Here is a 26,464-nt window from a genome sequence, read left to right as displayed (position 1 = left end):
GGGAGCTTATCAGTTGTTGATGAGGCCCTGTCCAGCCTTACAGACAGCCAGTTTCCTTCTGCAGTGGGGCACTAGTTTGCTGCGGAGCCAGCAGAAAGGTGATAAGCTGCGGAGAAGATTTTTTAGGAGTCTTGCCTATCTTTCACACCAAGTGGCCAGAGCACATTTTCCACAGTTGCCACTTGCAGATAGGCTGGCTGCTTGCGGATAAGGTCAAGAAAGAAATAGGAAAATGGGTTCCAGTTTGCTTCCTCTCACAGTCCCATAGGACCCTGAGGTTAGGCCAAACTGTTTTCTCCCTCCCATCCCCCTTTTTTAAATATATAAATCTCTCAGAGCTTATAACTGCACCAGACAAGGTAGCTATGGAGTCGACTCAGAGCAAGAGACAGATTTCAGACTGGCTATCAGCAATTCCCTGTCTGCAACTGCCAGGCAGGAAAGGCCTGCAAGTTCTGCCAACTGATAGCAAAAGCCTTGGTTAAACTGAGCTGTAAATCTCTTTCAGCCTTCTCAGAGGAAAGGGGTTGTTGCAAAGTTCACCTCTTGCCCAGTGGCGAGTGGCTCTTTTCGGGTTGGGCACCAACATCAGGGTGGTGCAGAGCAGGAGGGCACTGATGCAGGATGGGATGTCCAGCTCTGGGACAGAGCAGCCTCATCCCTCACTTCTCAGGCCACTTCTCTAGATACTGAGAGAAATGCAAATATGCAGCGGCTGAGGTTAGCATCCAGGAGAGATAACATTAGGAAACTCCAGGGGAGAACTTAAGCTGATGTCTGAGGTTGTTGTACCTACATCTTTGAATCTCGCTCTGAATGTTTGACCCCCTTGCCATTGTGGAAGCATACCAGAGCATTATCCTGGTCACTGTTTTCCAGGGTTGCAAACTTACGCTTGCAGGTTAAAACATTTTACCTTCAGCTGCTGACAGTGACAGGAGTCACCTCAAGTTACTTGCATATATTTATGTTTAACACTGCCCTTGGGATAATGCTATTAACGCATAACAATACACAATCACTATAAGGCTGATGTTCTGTACCACTATGATGGTGTTGCATCCATTGGGCAGTTTCCTTTTACAGTGGAGAGAAACTCTGCCAACTGCATTGATGCATCTGCCTCTCTTGGCATCTAAGTGAGCCACCCTTATTATTGCCTCCCCCTCCCACCCAAGAGCCTCCCAACAGAAGAAAGAGATTTGAGAAAAAGTCTATGTGATGCTTCAAAAGCTTTGCTGAATCTTTGCTGCTCTAAGGCATAAATTTGAAATAACAGATTGTTGTGTTCAAGTGCTGCTGTGCCAACCCTTTCGAGTATTGCCAGTGTTTTGGGGTCAATGTGTTAGTGAGGGAATGGCTGAAGGGGAAAAAAGGATTTCAAAAGTTAATTCCCAGTTCAGACTATCTCTGGAATCCTATGTTTTCAAGTTGCCCACGTGCTGCCCTCTCTTCTGTTTTGTGAAGGCACTGATACCTTCCGCTTCTTGCTAGCACAAATCAAACACCCCTTGGCCAAGCTCCTCTTCCTGCAAACTACTCTGACAGTTCTGTCACGCTGATGTGCAGAGGTTGTCCCCAAAACGTGTTCATCTCTGGTTCACACAGCACCAGCACGAGGCAGCCTTGATGGGTACCAGAAAGCAGCTTGTCTGTCTCTAGCCCATGAAGGGAGTGGAAAAGGGTCTTATTTTGCACTTCATGTGGTTTCCAAACAGCCTTGTAGCCATGCATGAGGCTTCACCCATCCATGCAGGCATGGTGGGGTGCTGCCAGCATCCTCCATGGGTGGCACCCACCACAGCCCCCCTGCAGCATGCCAGACTCTTTGCAGCCCCATGGCACTCCTTTACAAAGATATATCACTTCTAATCAGTGCTAAGACCTCCCAAAGAAATGGTGCAAAGTTGGAATGGCAGGACACAGAGGTGGCTCAGCCAGGGCTTCTGTGTTCCCAGCAGTAATGGGACTGGAAAAAGGAGAAGCCAGGAGATGAGAGGGCAAGAGGGGAATATTTTTCTGGTAGAAAAGAAATATGCTAGGGATGAACATGTAGTGCCAGTGATATTTTAATCTCATTGGCAGGGAGCTGCTCTTCCAGATAGGCAGAATTAGTTTGGGGTTTCAGTGTCTTCCCTCAGTTGGGCTGGCAGATAGAGGGGCACAAGTGATCTGCCATGCACCACCCTGGTCCTGGGGATGCAAAATATTCCCTGACCCAGTAATCAAGAATTCAATAAGGAAAAGTAATCACAAGGCCAGATTTTCCCCTCAGGGTGACTATTAGGTTGGTGTCACCAGTAACTCCAGTGAAGTGGCTCCTGATCAGCATGGTGCAAAGAAGGGAAGAGCCAAGGCTGCAGACTCCCAGGCCCCAATCCTATTTAGCAGTGGAAATTAATGAGACACCGCTAAGGCTGATTTGCACACTGCAAGACCACCTCCATGACCCCTATGTCTGTCGGCAGCAACAGGAGCACTGACCTCACCAAAATGTTCTTGGTGCTACCAAGAAAGCTCAGCAGAGGTTGAAATCCATAACTCAGAAGGGCCCAACACCAGAAGATGATGTTCTTGCTTTATGTCGGCAATCAAAAGGCACCATGTGCAGGATAAAAGAGGTTTTTTTGTCCCTTTGCTTCTCCAATGGAGACACACACATGCACAAGGACATCCCTTGTAGAGCCATCCGTATCAGAGGGACAGACATCACAGCCGCAGCAGTGTTTTTCCACATCTCCGTTTGCAAAACACTTGTTCCTTGCAATACCTTGATGCTGTCCCTGTGCAGCATTTCCCTGTGACACAGAGATAAGAGATTGGCACCAGCTTCTCTACAACAGACCCACAAACCCTTCCCCTAGCACAAAACCATATTATCTTACAAGCTATTTTTCTCACCAGGGAGATTTTACTTATTCCTATCTTACACCTGGTAATGAAATAGCACAAAGTATAGGGTATAGGAAAGAGGAAGCTTTTGACTGAATTCATACCACTTTCTACAGTTCCTAATTTAATGGTTGTCTATTAATAGGAAAAAAAAGTAGTTGTATAAGTTATTTGGGCAAGGTGATTGCCGTAGGTGCCCTAGTTAGACCTGAGACTATTAAAGCATCTCAGCCCACTGAGGTTGATAAGAGTGGTTCAGCCCACCCCGTCTACACTGCTCAATTTACTGTTTGAAGGTAAAGAAACCGTGCCTGGAGACATGCAACTTATATTTGTCAATGCATTGCATGCTACTACTGGGAGCTTTAGCTGTAAATACCCTCCAGTGTGGTCCAAAACAATAACAGGGCATTTGTCAGGCAGGAAGAAAATCCACAGAGCTCCATTATGCTGAGGGACACCAAAAACTGGAGAACAGACAGTGGAAAAAAAACATTACTGCAGCCAGGGAGCAGAGGTCTGCCAAACCCAGAGAGTGAAAAACAAAAGGGCTGCAACCTATACTGGATAATATCAGAGACTACAGTAAAAAGGTTAAAAGAAATCATCTCTTTCTACCACATTTTTATTGCCTCCTTTGTTTAGACTTACAAGCCTGAAGGCTCAGTTTTTCCCCTCTTGATCACTGGTTTTGGGAAATTTTTGTCATCATTTTGTACTAGATGTTGCTTTTCTTCAAAGAGCTCACATAGACTTCATGCAGAATGAGGACGTTGGTCACTCCAGGAGAGGAAATGCCAAATGAGTGTACAAACAGGGAGAGAAAAATCTCACATCCCAAAAGAGACAAATCCAGCAATAGAGACATGCCTCCCTTGTAAAATGTGACAATCAATATAACAAAGAGAAATGCAATTCCTGCCAGCCCTCTGATAGACATTGTGCATACTGGGCCTGGATATATCCTCCTCTTCCTCTCTGCCTTCAGAGGGGATGTTATTTGAGCCAAACATGAAGCTAAGCCTGTCAATAAGGATTTACTGGCTTGCGGACAAAGCCTACCAGTTACCAGCAGCACCACCACGGAGACACTCAGTGAGGGCACAGCATAAGAGTTGCTCAAGAAAACATCACTCAGACAGATGGGGGCTAACCATTATGTGTGTTTGCCTAAACTACCAGCTAATTGAGGTGGAAAATGACTTCTCCAGATGACGGACACTCCTCATGGTCTTGATTAACTCCCTTTGTATTGTGGTTTACAGAAATATGTCAGCGTTCTCCATCAATCTGCCAGCAAGTCTTTTCCCTAACATATTTCAGCTTGCCACTTGGCCTTTCACTGCAGATAGGTGCTGCCACAGCTGATAGAGCTCCCGCATGACATCAGGGAGCAGCCCTACCTCTTTCCACTGGTGTTGACCTTCCTCTTTCACAACAAAAATGAAACAAGTCAGCAACTTCAAAACAAATGGCGTACTGGTGTAGTTGTGGATTTGGAAGTGAATATTTCTCAAACCTACCCTAGGACTGAGAATAGTTATAAAAAGAAAGTGCCAGGGATAATGCAGTTGAAGAGTATTGGTGCTGCTTTAAACATATCTGTTGGTATCATTTGCCAAGTATGATTGTAATATTGTAATTATAAAATTAACTTGGCTCCTTTTTTCTCTTGAAATCAATAGGGATGTTTTAACATCTCAGTAGGATGTCATACATTCCACTCAGGAAGAACTGAAGTTGCAAATGCAGGCTGGGAAACACCTGATGGGAAAAAAGGTGGGACTTAGAGCTGACCATGACTACTCAGAATGCAGCAACGCATGTCTCTGTATGCTGTTTGGTACATCCCTGTGCCCTCTGTACCCCTGATAGTGCTCCACTGCGGGACTGCATCATGTATCAGGTGCAATACTTCACGTAAAAGTAAAGATTTCTCAGCTGTGCAGGCAATATACATTTACAGTTACAAAGCAGCTTAAGAGAAGCCGAAAGGGCACCAGGGATGGGGAAGAATAGGCTGAAATGCATTCTCTTAAAAACTTTGTTCTGCTTCTAGATACTTCCACAATTCCTCTTTTCCTAGGGCACCTTTCTCTTTCTGAATCACTACATTCCTTTGCTACCCCAGCAGCAATCCATATGGGGGCTAATGGTCTGCCAGAAGAAAAGACATGGACTGAGGAGTATAGAAGTGAGCATAGAGGGAGCAAGCAGAGACTAGAAAATGTGGCTTAAAAGGAAGTGTTGAAAGAATCAAAATACTTGCTATGTATTAAAGAGGCAAAGGGAAGGGATATTCAATTTGCTCCTTGCCTATCAGAAATGATGCACTAGATAAAAACAAAAAAGGAGAATGGTAACTAAGTCCATTCGGATTCACTAACTCAGGTTCCCAATAACCTTGTGACTATAACATATGTTGATTTCAAGTTAGGTTGCAAGACAAATGGCTCTTTGTGGATGTTCTGCATTACTTCTTTGGGAAAGACCTCCTTTCACTGCGTCTCTATACAGCATCTAATTCAGTGAGGCCCTGCTCCAAAGTGGAAATCTACAGGCAACAATGCAGAAGTCCACTTAAAAGCTAGCCAGATTTAAATAGCTGGAATAATTAGCAGGGAATATTCTACTTGTACTCTGCCATTTGGTCATCACGAAGTCTACATAATATTCAAGATCTAAAAGAAAAAACAGCCTCACAATCCACATCTGCTTTTCCCATTACCCTAGAATTTAGGTGCTTGGCATTTGAACTTTATACACAGATAAATATGCCAGATCATTAAGAGATGAAGACCAAGAAAACCTCAGTTACTATGTAGAGTCCTAGAAAGCTAAAACTTTTGCTATATTTATTTCATTTTTTTAAGTTTATCAGAAGAAAAATCTTTCTCGTTTTTAAATAGTTACATAGCTAAACATTAATCTTATATCATCTTCACCACTGCAGACTCTGTGTGCCTTCCAGCTGTGCCATAAAAGGTCCAACTAACTTTTCTCCTCCCTTCCCTAAGGGGAGGATGTGCTCTCCATAACAGATACCTGCTACAGTGCTCCACATGCTAACATTACCATGAGGGAAGAGAGTGCAGAGAAAAGTAGGCACGCACAAAAACCGAAGGAAAAGGTTTCCAAGCTGAACATTTTGTAATACATCTTCCTAGTGGGCAAATTAACAGGTCAGTTTCTCTAAACTTCTCAGAGTGTTATTGTTTCTTTGTACCTTAGATGAATGTTTTTTAAAAGGCAAGCATCCCTCCATGAATCTTTTCCTTGTAAGTGACAAAAGGTGCATAAATGATAGTCTTCAGTAATCTTACAGCCCTATTGATCTCCACCAATGAACAGAGAGAGGGTTTCTCATTTAGGAGGAGGAAACAACCAACTGTAATCCATTGTGGACCAGCCTGGGAATGCTGCCTTTTTATTTTTTTTCTATTTTAAAGATAGGATGGGTTAATTTCCCAGTTCTAAACAATTTATCTGTGCTGAGCTGGAAGAGTGTTGAGTGGGAAAGGGTTTCATTGTCCACTAGGGCCTTATGGCTCTTCAACACCCACCACTTCTGCCTCATGTCAAAGAAAAGCAAATAGGTTTATTAAATAGCTGTCAGGCCGAATGAGGCTGTACAGAGAACAAACAGAAGGGAAATTGGATTAGAGGCAGAGTACATGCCACACTAAACAAGGGTACAGATTTACAGCTTTCACTGCACAACTGGACAATGGACTTTGAAGATGAGTTTTGGGGAGGGGAGAGCCAAAGTCTGGGGATAATAGGAAGATGACCCATGCAGCCCAGGCAGAGCAGCAGTCACCCTCCTCAATAGCTGGAAGCTCAGAAGTAAAGGTACCCCTGGCTCCAGACTCCTGTCTGTGTGAATAGAAAGCGTTCCCAGGCTGTCCTCTGCCCACCTCCCTCAGGGAAGATGCTTTCACCCTGATCTTCTGAGACATCAGTCCTAAATCACACCATCTACCCCAGCACAGGAAACAAGAAGGAAAAAGAGTCACAGCAGAGCTACAGAGAATTAAACTTTCCCCGATAAAAGCTTTGGCTCACAGGCGGGCTCACAGAGAGGTTGGGCACTTTTGCAAGTGGCTGATAGTTATTCCCAGAGAAACCCCAGCCAAATTCTCACCACGGAAGGGGAAGTGCCAAAATATTTTCAAGTGCTTTTTAGCTGGAAGAAAAGGGAAGAAAAATGCAGAGGTACTCCCCAAGGGGACTGCAGGGACTGGTAGGGTCAGGAGGATTGTAACGCGCCAAGCAATGTAAGGAGCTGTGTGTTTTGTGCTGAAAAACTGCAGACCTCAGCTACTTAACATATGCAGTAACTGGAACTGACTACTACCTGGTGTTGCTATAGCAGCCTGAACTTTTCTTATACTGAGGAAAACATACCACATCACCCAGGCCACAGTAACCGATTCCACTGTGAGAAGGAGCAGGTCTTGAACCGTTTACCCTTGCACCCACCTTCAAAACCTGTGGTTTTGTCTCCTACAGGCAAGCTGGAAAGCAAAGTGCTAGATTCCAGATGTTCCTCCACACTGAGGCCCAAGACCAAGCACTTCTCTGGACCTTTGCCTCAAACCACTTCAGGCAGGTTGTGATTTCTTCACACATCCACCCCAGCACAGCATCATCATAGAATCATAGAACAGTTTTGGTTGGAAAGGACCTTAAGATCAACCAGTTCCAACTCCCCTGCCATTGGCAGGGACGCCTCACACTAGACCATGTTGCCCAAGGCTCTGCCCAATCATCTCAAAAGCATTTCTGGAAAGCAGGACCCCTTCAATATCCTCATCAATATTACAGCTTAGCTCCCATCTCTCCAACATTGAAGGTAAATGCACTGCTCAGCTGTGCATTGACCTGCATGTTTGCATCACCAGAGTGTTTATAACCTACATTTTCTCAAGTTTCAACTGAATGGCACTGGGATTCCTCCTGATTTTCTAGCATTTGCTTGTGGAGTTTTTCCAGTCCTCAGGAGAGGAAAGAAAACATGGGGAAGTGGATGCATAGAGTGAATTTTTATATAAAAACTTGTCATTTTAATTTTATGTTTGAATTCATCACTTCTTAGCCAAAAGAACACTCCTACCTCTTTCCATCAGAAACATGGAATAAAAGGATGAGCGGGTGCAACCCTGCACTTTCCTACCCATTTTGAGTTACTGTTCTCCTAGTGCCAATGTATCTTTCCATGACTCCACTAATTTAACTTAAATTTGCTTTCCGTCTCTGAGTTATTTAAGCACATAGTGGTCACTGGATTTTCTTGTGCTTGACTATCACATGCTGTGATATTTCTTACACACAGTGATTTCAAGGATCGCTTGACTTCAGATTAGCGTGTGTTTGGAGTTATTCTTGATTGTTTAAATTGCAGGTGATTTACTCTGAAGAGCAGCTGTTGGGACTGACACCAAGCATTTAAATACATTATCTGTAATGGTGTAAAGACACCTTGACATGTTCATAGAATAATCTAGGTTGGAAAAGACCTAAGATCATCAAGTCCAACTGTTACCAAAAGACTGCCAAGTCCACAATTAAAGCAGGCAAAAAGAAGTTTCACTCCATGCCTGATCTTTGTACCATGTTCTCCAAACCAAGCTCATTTAACAAGGTCTCAAAGGTTTAACATAGCATAATAAGATATTAGCTGATCCTTTTTCAGTCACCTACACACAGCATTCAAGATAAAAACCTTGGATCTTCCTTACTCCAGCAGTCTTGAAGTCTAACAAATGAACCAGTGAAATCATTTGAATAACTACTGTACTGAATCTGTAAGATGACAGTTGAGACCATGAGGACGCATTCAGATATTCTGGTAAATAGAACAAGACAGAGAAAATGGAAGAGTTGGGGTTTATTTGAAGAGGGGAAAGTGCAATCAGGATAGCCTGTGTCACACTGCCACTAAAATCTCTGATATCTCAAGGTCAGCCTGAAAACATCAACTCTCCTTTTACTGTTGGTGGTTGGATCAAGACCTGTATTCCAGCTGACCAAAACATGAACTGGCTTAGGTCATTAGGCAAGCACAATGTGTCATCCAACTAACAAAGTCATTAAAAAGACAACCAGGTCACTTGAGGGATCCTGCCAGTAAAGGCAACAGTTTGGGTATGAGTGGGCACCCAAACAAGTCAGCAATATGTTTCTCTTTTCCTGGAAGACAGAAACTGTGGGGTCCAATCCCACAGTCAGGCTTGGCAGCCTGCATGGCCATGCCAGAGGAGATGAGGGTGAGACACATCATACGCCAGGTCCCCAAAGCTCTGCTTGTTCAGAGGGGGGACAGCAAGCTGTCATCCCCAGCACATTATCTGCTCTCAAGTGACAGGCACCTGTCATCAGCGGCCAGGCAGAGCAGCCACAAGTGCTGATCCTCCTGGTCCCAGAGATGGCTTGTCTGAGGCATCAGACAGCTTTAGATCACTGTGGAAGCCAAGAAACTAGCAGCCTGCACTTCAGGCACAAATCAGTGCCTCTTTGAGCTCAGTAGGTGTTGTCATAAACCACAAAACTTAGTGTTATGGTGGAAAGTGCTTTGCACAGCAGTCACAACAGTGTGCAGCAAGGATGGTGTGCTACAGCAGTAAAAGAACCCAGGCTAAATCCATTCCAAGACAGCTCAGGGATCAAGAGCTAATTTCACTTACAAGAAGTCATGTTTGTTTTGTCTCAGCACTGTGAAAAGGCAAAGATTTCCTTTCTCCCCACCAGTTTGCCAGGAGCCGATGCTATTGTTACCAGAGAGTGGCTGTAAATTCCCTGATGTACTGCAGGAATGGCAAGCGAGAGGCTGGTTTCAAATGCCTGTTTTGCAATGATTCAGTTGGTCTGGTTTGGGACCTGTGACTGTGCATAATTTTACTTTCATGTTCCTTGCTGATAGATCTTACTCTTTTATTTCACTAACAGAAGACACCAGTATCTCGCTCATGAATTATCCAAAGTTTCAGCTCAATAATGAAACAAATCAGAGGGCAAGTTGATTGGTAGCATGCTTATAAGCTATTGCACATATGCCGGCAACGGCAGGAAAAAGCATTCAAGACAAATGTTGTAGGCTTTAGCTTGTTTGCTTGAAATAAACCAGCTAGAGCTACACACACTTGAAGTGTTAATTATCTGTACTACTGCAGTGCACACAGGCAGCAGCTAGGAACTAGGTCAATACAGGCTGCCCATACTATATTTGGGATTGAAAACAGCGTATTTATAACAAGAAAGATTTTGAGGAAGTGATGACTGTTCGTAACACTTATTCCTCAAAATCAGTAGTGAGACTCATCCACTTTTATGAAGAGCAGATTTAAGCCTACATAAGCTTCATCAGAAAAAGGATTGGGTTAATAGTGGTCCCTACTGAAAATCCCACACTTTATGCAGACACCAATACTGAATTATCATGAGTAAAATTACAAAAATCACAATAAATCAGATAACAATGAAAATACAGCAATAAATCCTATGTCATACATCAATATGAGTGTTAAGCCTGTCATTAAGCAGAAAATGTATTTAATTGAGATCACAGTAGGGCTTTCCACAGAAGACACAAAACTGATAGCATTAGTATTACAAAACCAGGCTGTATGTAAGAGCCAACAGGCCTTGCTTTTCCTTGTATGAACTATTAAAAATCAGCAGATAAATGTACCGTTAAGTTTCTTTGTGGCTTGTCCTGACCAGAGATTGTGCCTTGATCAAGTTTTCTGCACATCTGGACATGTGATAGGCCCGCAGACAAAATGTTGTGTTAGATATGGAAAGCAGATTTGACCGATTAACATATGCTACAACATAGAAGCAGCTATTGAAGTGTTTGGAACGTGATAGAAGCAGCAGATTGATAAGATTCCAAATCAAGCTATAGATGATGTCCAGTTTCTGGTAAAAGTATGGTAAAGAGAAAAAGGCCAAACCCCAGAAGCCACTGAAAGCTTAAACCAGCCAACCAAAAAAACCCACAGATTGACATAGTTCAAGTTTCAATGATCTGTGAAATTACTGAAGCAATAAAATGGAAGTAAGTGAAAAGAACAAGTACTGCAAGTTGAAATCTTTGAGAAAAATCAAAGCCAGGTCTGCATCAGCAAGCAGTAACACTGCAGTAGGAGTGGATCTGTAGAGCAAAGCAAGTGATGGTGAGAACCCAACTTCTACACTACCTAGGGGGTGATACAGCCTGCTGCTGCCTGGTTCTCCCAGACTTGTCACCCATGAATCACATCTCTGCTTTCAGTCCATCCAAAACAAACAGTTTGCAACCTCCAGGGCTGCCCCATAACAAAAACCAAGGCATGCTAAGTGGGGATGTGTGGGAGATGGACTTCAAAAGCACTCCTGCCCTACACTGATACACTAACATAGGTGCAAGCTAGCTTATCTAAAAGTATATTTGCATTGGAGAAATATTCTATTCAAGCTTTGCACAATCACATTTTTCATTCTGCAGTGGAGCTTTCTTTGAGGAGTATAGTGATTGCAATATTCTGCAGTAACCATACCTTCGTGTTAGACATCATGACACATGCTTTAACTTTCGGTCAGCCCTGAAGCAGTCAGGCAGTTGGACTAGATGATTGTTGTAGGTTGCTTCCAACTGAATGAATATACTCTGTTCTAAACTTCACAACCATGCCTAACAAGTAGGAGAGAGCAGATTTTATCATTATGTCTCTCTCATTAAAAACAACACTGAATAACTTGATTTCAGTATGTATGGGAGCTGGATTGGTACATGAGCTAGGCAGGACAAAGTAAGCTGCTGCAACATTGTGCTAACTATAGCAGCATGGATGCACATGTCACTGGGAAAGGTTAGAGCATTCTTCCCACTGACATGCACAGGGAAGTTTGCTCATCATACTAACCAGACTGCTCATGCTCGTTTTCATGGCATCTTTGAACTACCACAGAAGGAAATAATCTAGGACCGGCAGCAGGAAGTATCTGTGATCACCTCCTGGCAAGTAAAATTATTTCACTCTGCACCAGCAGTTCTCCCCCTGCCTTCTTCTATGGACGGACTGTTCCTTTTGAGTAAGAAACCAAGATGCACTTGGACAAATTTAGCCTTGCAGCCTATGGGTTCATACAACAGGTTTGTAGACAACCATACAGCTTGTTGTTTCATACCAGCTTGTGTGGTTTGGGTAGATACTATCAAAACCAGCAGATAGTTTTCTCTGAGCAGCCAGACTGTGACCACACCAAGAAGTCTATGAAAATGAGACTAGGCACGTTACACTTATCTCTCTTACAAGCTCTAGAGGATTTGCTCATCTTGTCCATCAACAAGACATAATGCTGATATAAACTTGCCTGAATGCCTGTACGGTGCTCACTCAGACACTATTTGCCTGTCATCCTTGGGGGGTGGCCTATGGGTCATGGAGGATGGATAGGTCTTGATACTGGACCAAAGGAAGACTTTCTTTAGCAGGATAGTTCTTTTTCTGCATTGGATCTCGCTTCAACTTTGACACATTACAAAGGTAAACACATTTTAAAACAATCATGCCCTGCTCACCGTTCAAGGACAAGTGAACCTCCCAACTTAACATAATGATGTTTAATTTTAAGTTTATCTATTATTTGATAAATCATGGCCTGTCATGCTTCAGGAGTGGTTACAAGAAAAAGAGGTCCTGAGTGACAGACGATGCCACCCGTCCTTCACCCTCTCACCTTCCGGGCTCTCTGCACCTCAAATTTTGATTTGAGTCCATTCGCAGCTTGGATCAAAAAGGCAAAAGGCTTTTCCTCAGACTTGATAGGCAAAGTCCCAGGAAAGCAGTACATTAAACACTAACCTGCAGCTCCAGAAAGAAACAGGGCTGGTGGTTGTTTGCGAAAGCCTGAATTAGAGACTAGCGACTTGAGATAAGATAGGCAATCAGTTCTGACTCTGCCACTGCAGACTTCTGGTCTACTTGCAAGAGAAGACATGTCATCATTTCTCTTGACAGTCCCCAGGATTTCAGGGAGATTGCCTAGCAGTCGCAGCAGAAAGGGGGAAATGAAAACAGGACTCTTAAGGAAGAATGAAGGACTTCAGGTCTTAGCTTTATTTTTAACAGGGAGTCTACACCAGCTCTGAGTAAGTTTAGATATGGTCACATGTCATCTCCAGATCCTGGGGCAGGGAGACTGCGACATATTGATGTAACACAGATTTTGCTGTGGCAAAAAGTCCTTTGCATAGGGGTCACAGTGCCAGCAGAAGCCTGAAGAGAAAGGAAGGTTGGTTTATTTTTTTGTACTGTTCAGTAGCTACTTGGGTAAAATCCCTTTTTATTAGAATTTCTCCCTAAACTTCCTATGCCTCATGTGCAGTTAGCTTGGCCATCTTACCACTGGAAACACGTTTTCCTAGACACTTTATGTCCAAAAAAAGGTCACATACTACATTAAAACCATAGCTTCTGTCAGAAGAAAACACTTGCAAAGTAGATGCCAGCTCTATGCTCAAATTAGTATTCAAACACTGAAGCAGTAGGACTGAGGTGGTCAGTCCAAAGGACTGGTTTGCTAGGTGTGCTTTTGAGGCCCACATTAACCTCTCCAACAGGTCGGCAGCACAGCAGAAGCCTGGATGGCAAGGGACAAATGCAGCTACACACCAGCTCCTTTAACCTGGCTGTAAGTTCTCTTGATATTTCTTTTCTGCAGCACAAATTCATATGCAAGCACAAGTTATTAAAGCAGTAATTGCTCCACTACAGCTTCTCAGGAGGCTACAAAAATAACTACATGCCTACATCCAGTTAGTAAAAATGGCATTTAATTCCATTGCGGGGGGGGGGGGGGGGGGGGGAATGCTTTAGTTCAGACCTTCTAGCACAGAAGTTTCAGTTGCCCTGTTATTCTTGACTGGTTGAGAGGGCTGCTGTTCTCTAAAACATGCATCTACTGTCAGGGGTACTCAGAGAAATACAAAACTGCTCATACATAAAAAGTCTGTTCCCTAGATTGGTACCAAAACCAGCAGAAGAAAGTGGTTATGAATCACAAAAGGGTTCAATGGAGATGGGAAAAGGGAGAAGGGCTACTGAAGGGGTTTCCCCATTATGGTGCACAGTCTCAGTCACAGCACATAAGTCTCTACCTGGCTGTGTGTCCTCTATTTCTCAGACTGATACTTGGGAAGCTGGAGGAAACTACAGTATCACCAAGTGCACTGTTGCTTTCTTCCCTCACTACTTGTGTTACCAGGTGTATAGTTAACTTCTAAACCTCCCTAGTTCAAGTCTGGGATACATCCATCACCTCCGCTTATGTGAGGACTCAGCCATTCATCACCAAACCCACTTCACCCATCCCCAGGCTCGTTTAGTGCCTTACTCAGCAAACACTAATTGACTTGGAAATGATTCCCAGGAAGGTTCTCTCTTCCTCCCCTTTCTGCCCCAAATGAAACATCTCCTGTGGCTATGTGCTCTCCTTAATCCTGACACTATTCAGAACTGAAGCATAAGAAGGTGATTATTGCAGCAGATCCTCTTCCTTCTTTCCAGAAACACATAAAATGGAAAGCTAAAATCTCTTGCTTTTGGCCACAACCTTCAGGTCAGTTTACCAGGAACTGTATCTATACATTTTTATTTTATACAGCCTTTCTTCTTTCTTGCCTCAAAGCAGCCCTCAAGAGAGACCACACAGTATGCAGCATTTGGAATCTTTTTCTTCTTCTTTTCCCTCTGGAGCTCATTCTAAAGTGCTTCCACAGATATTTTTCTTGCTTTGTGTTGCATTTCCTCTGTAAGCCTTACAAGACTTGCCAGCACAACTTCCCTGGCTGGTATACATACAACCATAGATATTTTTAAATCACAAAAGCAAACCTTCCTACTCCCCCTCCCTCCTTCCCCAAACCCCTATCATGCAAACATCTCTCTCCTCCTTCTGATGGAAGTAATTTCATTATTTTAAAAGCATTTATGCAACCAACAGACAACACCATGTGTGTGCACACACAGGCCTCTGCAGGAGTCAATATGATTGTGCCCTCTCCCTACTTTCTGCTTTCTCCATCCTTTATCAATATTAATATTTCACATTTTACCCAAGTCCAGGTCAACATCCACTATATCTATCTTAAGCATCAGTTTCCAATGTACAGCATTAAACCCAAGCAGGTTGCTACCTTTGATGTAAAAGACACAGAGTATGCTCTTTTAAAGGCTTACACAAGTCTTGATCATGAAAGTGCTTCCTTTGCTTCCTTCTAAAAGAGCAATGATCTCCCGGCCACTGGATTAACTCTGCACACCTCCAGCCCCTGTGCGTTGCAGTGGGTCCCCTTATTCTGTAGCAAATTAATTGCAGTGACACTTCTTCCCAGTACTTAAGAAAGGTGCTTATAGACTTTTAGCTTAGTTTTGAGTAAGGAGGAAAGGGGGGTGGCTTTTTAAATCCTCCTCTCCCCATCCTTCAATTAGAGGGCAATCATACTTGCTGTTTCTTAGGTCTGAATTCAGCATCCCTTGCATAACATCTCTTCCTATTTAAGGTATCTATATTCTTGTCCGTAAACTACTTTTTCTGAAATCTAGTTCTACTATTATGCTTCCAACTGAAAAAAAAAGCAGTTACCCACACTATATGTGCCCTGAAAACCAGCATAATCAGCAGTTAGAGACAATGTTGACATAAACAAAGTGGGAAAAGCCCTGTCACTGAGCCAGGACAGGCTACTAGAGAGACTGGATTGAGACAGTCGTTCCAGATACAGTACTCCCATTTCAATATTTGGCTGTCTCAGTCAATCCATTTTCCCCTTCCATCCCATGAAAAGTTAAGTATCCCCAGGAAGGGGAGGCTCTGAGGATTTTTGGCCCTTCTCACTGACTTCTGCGAAGCAACAAACAATCCCAACTTTGGAAAGAGAATTTTTTGTACAGCCTTATTTGTGTTTTAACAGGTTAACAGGAAGAGTGTGACAGTCAGAATGGGGAATTGTGGTATTCAGGAATCCCACCTTTGCCTGGTGGGCTCTGGGGAGAAAGAACTCTGCTGTCCTCCTCCTCTGTCCAGATGTCAACAACCCCACAGACTTAACCCCTAACTCTAACCCCTAATTTTTGAGTTTAAACCCCCGAACTTCTCATACCCCTGCAGAACAGAAAGACCTTAGCACAAGGTGACAACATTCCAAGAGAGCAAACAAATCTGTGTGCTGTGTGTCTTAGCATCCAGCAATATTTGAGCTTCTTCAAATTGAGAAATTATAAAGGTAGCCTGAAAACACCAGAGATACAAAATTAAAGTTATTTTTGGATGCTAGAGTTTCTTGTCATTTATTTTTTTGTCATTTATTTTCAACAAAGGATAAACTTTTAAATGTATGGATTCCTCATGCAATTCCTGCTCTCTGGTGTGCTTAGAAGCAGGTTGCTGAAAAGGCTCTATAAAAACCCCTAACAACAAATCTCTCTTGCAGCCCTGCACTGCATGAGCTGTGTGATCCCAATAAGGGAGCCAAGTGATGTTCCTCCAAGAGCAAGGGCCTTGGGCTAGTTGGTAGTTGCAGTAACCTTAAGTGTGAGAGAAGAGCCGATGACACAGTGGTCATTCAGCACACCCATGCTCCCCTCCCCACCTCATCATGCACTTTAATGTCCATTAGGTGTTAGCAAGTCCTGTTGCACTCTGCTCTGCTGGCCTCAGTTTCTACTTCAAGCAGCCCTCCTTACTACTGCTGTTAGTTGTCTAACTGTATCTCCAAGTATTTGGGCTTTCTCTCTTCTTCCAGACTATTCGACATGCATCATGTGTGTTCTGTATTTCCAGACATATACTCTGAGCTACCCTGAAGCGCATCTGAGTCATCCCCCCCCCAGGCTCCAGAGCACTGGAGATGGCAGGGAGCAGAGAGGGGCAGGGCTCTCTGACACTATTGAGCATGACCTCAAATAAGAATATACCATTTTCATGGGAAATTATGGACTTTCGGGGGGTGGGGATGGTAAGAAAGACAGAAGAGAGTCTCTGTACACCTCTCTGTCCCTGTTCTCAGTGAAATAAGGAAAGTTGATGAGCACTTCTTACCCCATCGAGGAAGAAAGAAAAGCTTTTAACAATAATTCATCCAATTTCTTCACTTTGACTTGATTTTACCTGATCCAAACAATGTTTTCTGTTGTTACAGGAGTGACATTAGTATTCAGGTTATTGTAGAAATATTACAGAAAACACCTATAGATTCTACAGTAACACCTTATTTTTTTCTTAACCCCTTCAGTCTCAAACAAAATCTTTGCTTATACATTTGGTCAACTGTACAAACAACACTGAAAAGGCAAGAAAAAATGGATGAGTAAATATTACAGGGAGCATTTGTCAGCTCAAGACCAACTGTATTTGGAGGAACATCAACAGAAGATCTGTGATGGACCTGCAGAGGAACAAACCTGTAGTAGATATCAAAGAACACAAACCTTTACCAGGACTCCCCATAAAGGCAGTATGAATACTGTGCTACTTCATGGGGCAAAAATCCTTTAGGGAAAACAAGCAATACTGTGCTATTAGCTCATTTTCCAAAGACAGGCTTGGCAAGGGAAGACAAGCTGTGGAATAGATGTCAAGAAGAGTTGGGGAAGCAATGGCAAAACAAACATGAAGAACTGCCTCCAGATGTTCTGGCAGATGATGATCAGAGGAGCAAAACTGCAGCTGCTCAAGATTTATATTGAAAATGAATGCCTCAGCATTTGCCTGTCCTCCTTTGGGGTGTGCTAGAGCCACCCAGGCTCCAGCAGAACATAATCTGCACGTGGAGGTTAACATGGTTGAATCAATCTGATCATGGATGAAAATTCAGCTGCTATCGATTCCCTGTTTAGGCTGATTGCCCTTCCCGGGTCAGAATGGAGACCTGTCCCATTGTTCAGTGAATACAGTATTCTGTTCACTACATCAATTACCCTGACCCCAGGGGGGGCAAAAGCCTCCCTGCTCACCCATTTACAGTGACAGCTGTCATGCTAATGAATTCACATTGACATTATAATTAAACCATTACACAAAGTGAGGCCTCACTCTCAGCTGTACAGCAAACACACACAAGGCCATTTTGGAAAGGTTGCCTATTAGATATAGAGTATAATAAGACGAGGTATCCCTCAAGTTTTGGAAGATGAAAAAGGCAGGCAGAAGGTGCAGACTTAAAGATGGATTAGGAAACAAGGACAACCTTTGAAGTGACTTTTAGTTCCCTTTTTAGAGTAGCTTTTTGCTGAAGTGGTAGTTTCATGGCAGATGAGCTTCCTGACAAGTCTCTTTTTGGAGTACATCTTAAGAGAAGGAGCATTGCAGGACAGCAAGCAACTCCACAGCAAGAGCCAGGGGCACAAAAATCCCCAAACCCTCCACATTCACTTCACTTGAACTAGAGATCTTGCACATCACCAGTCCAAAGAAAAATAAACAACCATAATAGACACCATTTATTTATGTATATTTATCTCAACTGGCCAAGAGGATCTGGGAGCAGCCAGGTACCAGATTTTCATTATGCTTAACAGAAGCCCTCTGCTCCACAGCAGCTCTGCAACTGCACCCAAGTCATAATCCTCCCAGATCTCCTTTGCATCCATGCACCCTTTTCATGTTTGGCCACCACTGACCAATAGTTTCACCTTAGAAGTTGCCGGGGGTTGGGGGGGGGGGGAGAGGGGATTGTGGTGGTAATGGATTGGATGGGTAGAGATAGCTTTATACTATTCAAAGAGCTGCTGCTCTTTTCAGACCCTAATGTAGGAGGCTGGAGAGCTACATAAAACCTTAACAGTGACTGAAATATTTTCTTCTAAGGAGGTACGAATTGCATGGTGCAACAGATGAGCAGCGTTCATCTCTACGTAGAGGTGCAATCTACAGAAGCAGTGTTATAAGCACCATGGCAGTAGGCAATTTGACAGTTTCAAGTTGGACAGTCTGGATTCAACAATACAAAAAGGCAATAAACCCGCATTTAGCTTATCAGAAGTCTCTCATTTGAGTCTGAGCACCAGAGGATTTAAAATAAATAACAAAATATTTTTGATTTCTTTTTTTTTGTTTTAATCTAGTGCATTCAAGTATAAGAATAAGTTCTGGGATGTTATTGCATGTTGCTATTTGGGAGAAAATCCTCACATATGAATACTGAAAAGCATTCAGCATAAGACTGTATCTCAGGCTTTCAACTTTGGTAAATTTAAGGATACAGATGACCTTCATCGGAAAGGATCACCTGAATTTACTTTGAGACCTTCGTGGTTGTCCTGAAGTGATTTCAGATCTATCAGAACAAAGAGGAATCAATGAATTTCTGGGACTATTTAGAGACCTCTGCATCTATACTGGAGATATTTAGCAGAATTCAGCCTTCACATAACCCAGCGATTCCAGACTTCATTTCTCTGTCCTGTTGCATCATTAAAAGCTGGATTATGGAGTTAAGCATGCACAAGCTGGGAGGTGCCAAAACCAAGGCTACCCTACAACTTCTGGATCAGCCCATGGGTGTATGTTACATCCCCTTTAGCTCTGTGCACATTCAGTACACAGGGTACATGGCCAGTCATGCAGCAGCCATCAGTAGAACATTACTATATTCTTATAAATCACAGGGAGAGCTGAGGAAGTGCACATTGGGAATATTGTGTAGCATCATGTAGTCTGCCACACAGATGATCAGAAGAGCTAAAAGTCTTAGATCCCCTATTATCAGATTAAGCCGCTCCAAAGGAAGTATTTAGTACTGCAAGGGAATATAACCTGACAAAGTTATAGGCAACTGAGAATTGGACCTTGATTAACAATTTCAACAATGGGTTGCACTTCTGGTCCTACGTACAGTACTGCTGCTGCATGAAAAGAACAAGATCTTGGAGGTTTATTTTAAATCAGCACAGTTTGCTTGCCTTCCCTAAGGCTGTGCAAGTCTAGAGAAGCTGGAGACTACCTATAATGTATGTTGTGTTATTCTGTTTTCCTAAACTGTACTTTTAATGATGGATGGGAGGCTGAAGCAGCTGATAACAATGCTAAATGGTGAGAGACCAAATATGCACCAGTAGCTCAGCTTAAACTGTGTAGCTGGGATAGAGCTGGGCTTGTGCTGGGAAACAGATGAAGTGTCCTGAGAGTACGTCAGCCCTGGAGCCCTGGAAACAGCTTTCTTTTGCAAAACATCCTTCTCCTGGGGGATGGGGCAGAGGGGAGAAAAAGGGACTTAAAATCCATGGGCATTATGGCTTTTAACCGAGGATGCAAATAATGTATCAATAAACAGAGTGATGCAAAACGTATTAAAGGTACATGCAATCGCACCACCCTACTCCTCAGTGAAAGGGGAAGCTGTACAGGTAGGGATGGCACCTGCTTCCACACTTTGTGCTACTTTGCTGTCCCCAGGACAGGTCCACCTATACGCTTTAGTAGGAATTTAGATCTTTTTAAAAGGACCTGACATTTTTACAAAGGGATCCTTCTCTTCCATACTCTGCATGCTGCACTTGGATGAAAGAAGGCTCTGGAGTCAAGTTAGGCCCAGCTTTACTCTTCTGAAATCAGTCTCGCTTTTCAGGGCCTGAATCAGGTGTCCCAAAGGCTCTTTTATAAAGACCTGTCTGCTGCAACCATTGCAGCCTGGTGCAACAACATTACATCTCAGTGCTAACTCATAATTTCAATGTATACATTTCACTGTCCTTTCTACAGAAGCTGTGGTGTCTGTCCTCTGGTGGGACAATTTGCTAAAAGCACCCCAAATCTACAAGTATTGACAGACCAGAGCATTACTTCTTTCCCCATCAGAACCTTTTCGCATGTGGGTAAACTCCAAAATTTTTACCCATGTCAGTGTGGTGGAACACTGGCTAAAAAGAGTTTCCCTCTACTTTAGTATATTTAGTAAATTGTGATGATAGGAGAAACATCATCAACCAACATAACACAAGAGTTTTGCTGTGAGATAGCTGATCCCAGCTGAAGCAAGACAACTTGAGCTGAAAGACTAAGTTACATGGAAGAAAGAGTTAATAGGGCTTCAGGATAAGGTACTCCAGCAAATAAATCCAAACATGAGTTTGTAAGCTTGCTTTTTGCTTCTTTATATATTAAGAACTAACATTATTCAAACACAGCATTTACCAACTCAGCATGTTTACAAAACATCGGATACTTCTGAACTACAGCCACCCAATGATATTTGGATTTGGGGCATTCAGTCAAGACAGAGATAGAAAAGGGATCAAAGAAGTCAGTATGCTGAAAAACCCATTTTTCCTCTATTCATCCATGCCAGTCCCAGTGACAAGAGCTGCTTTTCAGTGCCCCGTCCCTTTTTCCAGCTGGGTCCCAAAGATCCCCCCAGTGCAATCCCCACTGCCTGAAATTTTACAAGATCCCCACCGCTCTTCAATTACCTTCGTTGGCCTGTCAAGACTCCAGCATCTCAAATTCAGTTAGCTGGTGTTTGGACCTCCGCCAAGGGCCAGCCTTTGCTCCTAATGACAGCCAGCTGAGGGGACACTGAGAGGGGCTGAATTCAATTTGCAGGCCCTCTAATCTGATTAGGGGAGCAGGGTTTTTATTTTCTCCAAAGTTTGCAGTAGCCAGGATGAATGATGGCTAAAGGATGAGCTGTCAACATCAACAAAGGCTTGGAGACAAAGGGAAAAAAATGAGGGGGTATAACATATTTTATTTTAAGGAGAGAAATGAGCCTGCTCTGACTGACAGCATGGCGAGCTGTTGAGTGAATTGTTCAGGTGACAATGTTGTGTTTGCAGAGTGTCACTCTGTGTGGGCTGTGAAAGCAGGAATGGATCCAGCTACTGGGCAGATGTCAAGCAAATTCCAAGGACTGCTGTTCTTTTCTAAATAGAATATCACACTATTCTCCCATCCTTGTGTAAAATATGTAACGCTTCCTCCGTTTTCTACTTCGTGATGCTCTATTACAAGTACTAAGCTGTAAAAAGCCCCTTATTATATAGCCACACACAGTCTTCATTTTTCATTCTTGTGCATCTGAGGGTTTTGCCTTACTGGGCTGATTTGAGCATCACTCGGCTAAAGGCAGTATCTCTTCACATTCAAGCACTCAAGCATACAAGTTTTATTTGCTTCACTTCATAATACAGTTATAACAAATTCTATCACCACTTTCTCAATATAGTTTTCTTAATGCTTGAAAACTTGTGGTGCACTCAGTTAATCTGTAATGATATAATTTTTGCAGCATTGGAATATGAGCCTGGAGGAAGACAGTGGGGCTATGACCTTCTGCAGCCTCTGCTTTTCCTCTCGCAACACCCAGCATGGCACATTCAACACAGCTATGGGCTCCCTTGCTAATTCTGCAGATGCTTATTTCTATTCAGGTTACCACTACCACAACTGCTTCACCCAAGAGCAGGAAGACAGGCAGCGCTCAGAGATGACCAAGCACACGCTGGTCATGTCCCAAGAGCTTATATGCCAGCCACAGGAAAAAGGGAGCCCAGCATCCTGTAGGTGAGCAACACCATAGTCTTGTGAAGGGGCACAAAGCAGTTGCATCATTGCCTTAGCATCCAAAACTGGGAGATTGTCATTAAGTTATCTTAGAAACAGGTTTCAAAGACAGAAACCAGTAGAAAACCCAAGGAGTGCTTATGATGGTGAAGAGACTGTTGATGAAGCCAGAAAGAGGCAGAGAGAATTAAAACAAACATGGTAATAATTCTCCTATTCTATAGGCAATACCTGGTGCATAGGCTGCCTTTCTAATGGGAGGCTCACTTTGCTAGCAGTTTTGACTCACTTGCCACCCTGAAGTATTTCTGGGCACTCACCTCAGGTAAGACTTCCCTCAGCTTTGTAAACTGGTGATGGAGAGCTGGCTTTCTGGGCACTCACCTCAGGTAAGACTTCCCTCAGCTTTGTAAACTGATGATGGAGAGCTGGTACAGGGGTATCTCTCAGCACCTTGCAGAGCTCAGAGGTCTTCTGTGCTTGAGAGTTGAGGCTTAGCATTTGGGAAGCAGCTTGTTGTCTCATCAAGGATGTGCTTTCTGCCTCTGTCCATATTCAGAGCCTCTGCAAAAATAAGTTAATGTTCACAAATGCTCAGCTGGAACCTATTAGCTTGTCTGCAAAGATCCCTGATGGTCCCTTGCTCTAACCTCCCTCAGTTCTTGCATTCAAATGGATTAGGCTGTCTCCACAGAACATCCCAAGGCTAAAGGGCCAGGCAAAATGTTTCTTGTAATCATTCTTCCTGTAGTCTTTTCTCCTGTCTATCTGGGACCTCCATGGAGCCAGACAGGAGAGCTGACAGCAGGAACGCTGCCTACGCTGTGCCCTCCACTTCCCTTGTTAATGCTTTGGCAGAGAAGAATGAGAGCAGCCTGACAAAGGCACGGAGGGGTGAATAAGTAGGGAGAAGAAAGGAGAGGGGGAGATGAAGCTTAATAAGTGAGGAAAATGCATAGGAAAAGAGATACAAGATAGGCTCAGATGTGGATGCATAGGCAGGAAGGGCAGCAGTTAGGAGGAGCAATTTTGGAACAGGAGTAGTAAAGAAGCCACACTGGCCTGCCAGAACCTGGAGTCAGCACCCCAAATTATTGCCTTTCCTTCCCTATCAGAGGATGCCTGCGAACATCCTATTGCTCGTAGCAGTCTAATAGCAATAATACAGCTCTGACCTCTTACATTGTGAGCTACATCGTGAGCTCAGGAAGTGCAAGAACCATTGCACAGACTTATAGATCCCATTTCAGGCAAGAGAATCAGCGCAATGGCACAGGATCACATTTTACTCTTCTCAACATGCTTTGAATGTGATATGGGTAGGGAATTGCAATCTAAATGACATGTTGGTGAAAAGGAAAGGCTGCAAAACCAAATACCCTAATGTTAGAAAGTGGCAGAACTATTTATGCTTATGATAAGTAACTGATGCTCCCTCAATCTGAAAAAGGCATAATGTTTTCAAGAAAGCAATATCCCCTATATGGAGAATATTACTATATAATGGCAAAAGATATAATCCCTTTCATGGCTTGCTGAGATCTTTTGAGTTCAGCTTCATGATAACCTGTGCAGTGAAACTGTCGCCTGTGCTTGTTCATTGTTTTGTATTTTTATTGAGAACAAACTGACCAGTAACAGATGCCCCCCCTTTGTATTGGCATCCATCCATTCAAAAAACATTACAAAACTACAGAACACTATCAGCCCATCAGTAATGTTACAAGTTAGATGCCGTTATTATAGAATATGGATATTCCATATTCTATAACCACCTTTGGAGATTAATAAGACCCCCAAAAGCCAAGCCAACTCCATCAGATAACGAATGCAGATGGAGAAAGCACCGAATATCCTAAAAAGCTGATAGATGACGAAACTTCAAAAGATGCTGCATATTCTTATTAGATCTCATTTGAGGTGATTCATGCAGTTACTCCAGGGGAACATTTGGCCCATTATTCATAACATCCAGAAGATGAGGAATAACACACTTAATTGAAACCCTTGTCAAAATGAAAAATTAATTATCTTTCAAAGATTCTCTGTCAAACTGTCACTTTCTATTTGCCACACAGGGGCAATATCAGCAAAATAGCTCTTCAAGTCCCTGCTACCAGCAAGTCTATTATATTATGTACAAGTAACGAATGCAGAAGAGGCCAAGTCAGGAATTATGCGATGAAGAATAATCAGAAAAAGTCTGCTCCAAACCCAAACCTGTTTCAGGAGAGTGTGGCAAAAGCATCAGGCATTTCAGTTTAAGCATGGATATCTTCTCGAGAGGCAGGAAGGGTCACCAAAGAACTACCGGAGGGTCCAACAGCCCCGGCACTCCCCCAGCTAGGGAAAATCTAGGCTCTGCTTTGAGTAAAAGCAAAGAAAATCTATGCTGAAAGGAAGGACCATGAGGTCATTGTCTGGTTTGGCTTCCTACTGCCTCTGCAAACAGTCCAGAGACCCTCCAGGGGAACAGAAACCAAGGAGGGTGACTTTCAGGTATCAAGATCTACTGAAGGATGGTACAATGATTTTGTGGCCATCCCTTTTCTCAACCAGCTGTAACAGCAGTTCAGGCAGGACTCACACCCCTCCAATTCCATGAGCCCTTTTCCACAGGGATAGACAAGGAAAACTAAACAGAGCACTTTGATAGCAGGCACAGATGACTCAAGACAATGGCCGTCTGCCCAGACCCAACCAGGAGTATTCATGCAGTTTCTAAGGCTTCCTCAAGCAAAGATCAACAGTTTCCAATCACCCAGGTATTTGCTTTCTCCCCTGCCAAGCACTAGCCCCAAGAGAAAGAGCAAAGTCCCAAGTGCCTGTTAAAGACCCCAGTCTACCAAACCTAGAGCATAGCAGAGAAAGACCCCTGGCTTTTTTCACTTGCGCCACATTATCACAGAAAGGTGGATTAGAAGTTATCTCAGCTCTGCTTTCTTTCAGAGCTCCTTGGCAACGCAGCCACCAAGATATAAATATGCACACACAAAAATTTGCAGCAGGCGTATGTGCATGCACACACACAAACCAATAGGCAAAAGTATTTCAAGGCGCAGGGCAGATATGGCCGGGAAGGCAAAGGAGTTACGGAGATTCTGGGAAGAGGGGGAAAATAAGGGAGATTTTTCTACTGTCTTCCCAATATTTAGGGGTTTTTGAGGGTCAAAACCCAGTCACCTTGGAAAGTCAATAACTTCACAGCTGTATCTACCACCAGCAAGCTTCACACACATTGCAAGAGTCAGATACAGCTTCAGGCCTTCATTGTATAGAATACCATTTAGATGAAGAAGACCTAATTCTACAAATTTACAGAATTACAAAGGACCAGCAACAGTTTCAGGCCTACATTGTATAAAATGTAATTTAAAGGAAGATGACATAATTCTGACTGAAGTAAGGCTGACAAAGGACCAACTTAACCTGGGTACTCAATAGTACACTGATCAAAGGGCTCCAGGCAAGGGAGCTCCCCATCCTTGAAGGCAGTAGGCAAGTAGCACTTCATGAACTGTTTATTACTTTTATAGACCTCAGGTGGCAATTAGCACCTGCACCAAAGTCAGGGACATGGAGGATAACGCATTGGTATTACCATTTGTGATCACCATAGTAACAACACAGCAGAATAATAAACACTAGGTACACATAAAATAACCTTCAGTGTCCTGTGCAAGAGGGAGACCAACACACTGCTCTCACTCATTATGCTCATACCCCAAAATGGCAAATTAACCCACCATACCAAGTCCCTGTGCACAGCAAGTGACAGCCCTCACCTCACTATCTAGCTCCACAAAGTCCTGAAAGCTTTTCTTCACAAAGGCCAAGATGAAAGCCAGTCACCACAAGGTTCTTATACCCTTGCTTTCTCCCTTGTCAGCAGTGAGGACCCTCCCTTTCCTTTTGGGTGGGAGTTTTCCTACAATGATGGGTGTTGATGCACTCAGACACCTGAAGCAGATACTCTTTCTCCTTGGTCAGGTGGGACAGGGATATTTGGCAGGGCATTTTAGTATCT

The 26,464-nt window shown here is 43.3% G+C and overlaps 1 long non-coding RNA gene across 3 annotated transcripts; it reads right to left on the bottom strand.

Annotated features, from left to right (window-relative positions):
* On the bottom strand, positions 1–26,464 carry LOC133275202 (uncharacterized). Of its 3 annotated transcripts, none has more exons than XR_009745434.1 (3): positions 26,223–26,464; positions 22,822–23,001; positions 1–2,798 (listed from the first exon to the last, which is right to left on the bottom strand). It is a non-coding gene; the product is annotated as an uncharacterized LOC133275202 (long non-coding RNA). The 3 variants fall into 3 exon arrangements; XR_009745433.1 differs by lacking the exon at positions 1–2,798 and adding an exon at positions 12,973–13,154 and having other exon boundaries at positions 26,223–26,453; XR_009745435.1 differs by lacking the exon at positions 1–2,798 and adding an exon at positions 21,214–22,139 and having other exon boundaries at positions 26,223–26,463.

Source organism: Pezoporus flaviventris, unplaced genomic scaffold (genome assembly GCF_033815535.1).
Source record: "Pezoporus flaviventris isolate CSIRO_AGI_PZ_B2104156 unplaced genomic scaffold, CSIRO_AGI_Pfla_v1 ptg000037l, whole genome shotgun sequence".
Lineage (NCBI taxonomy): Eukaryota > Metazoa > Chordata > Aves > Psittaciformes > Psittacidae > Pezoporus > Pezoporus flaviventris.
Note: the sequence above shows the minus strand (reverse complement) of the source record. Positions and strands in the feature narration are given on the sequence as shown.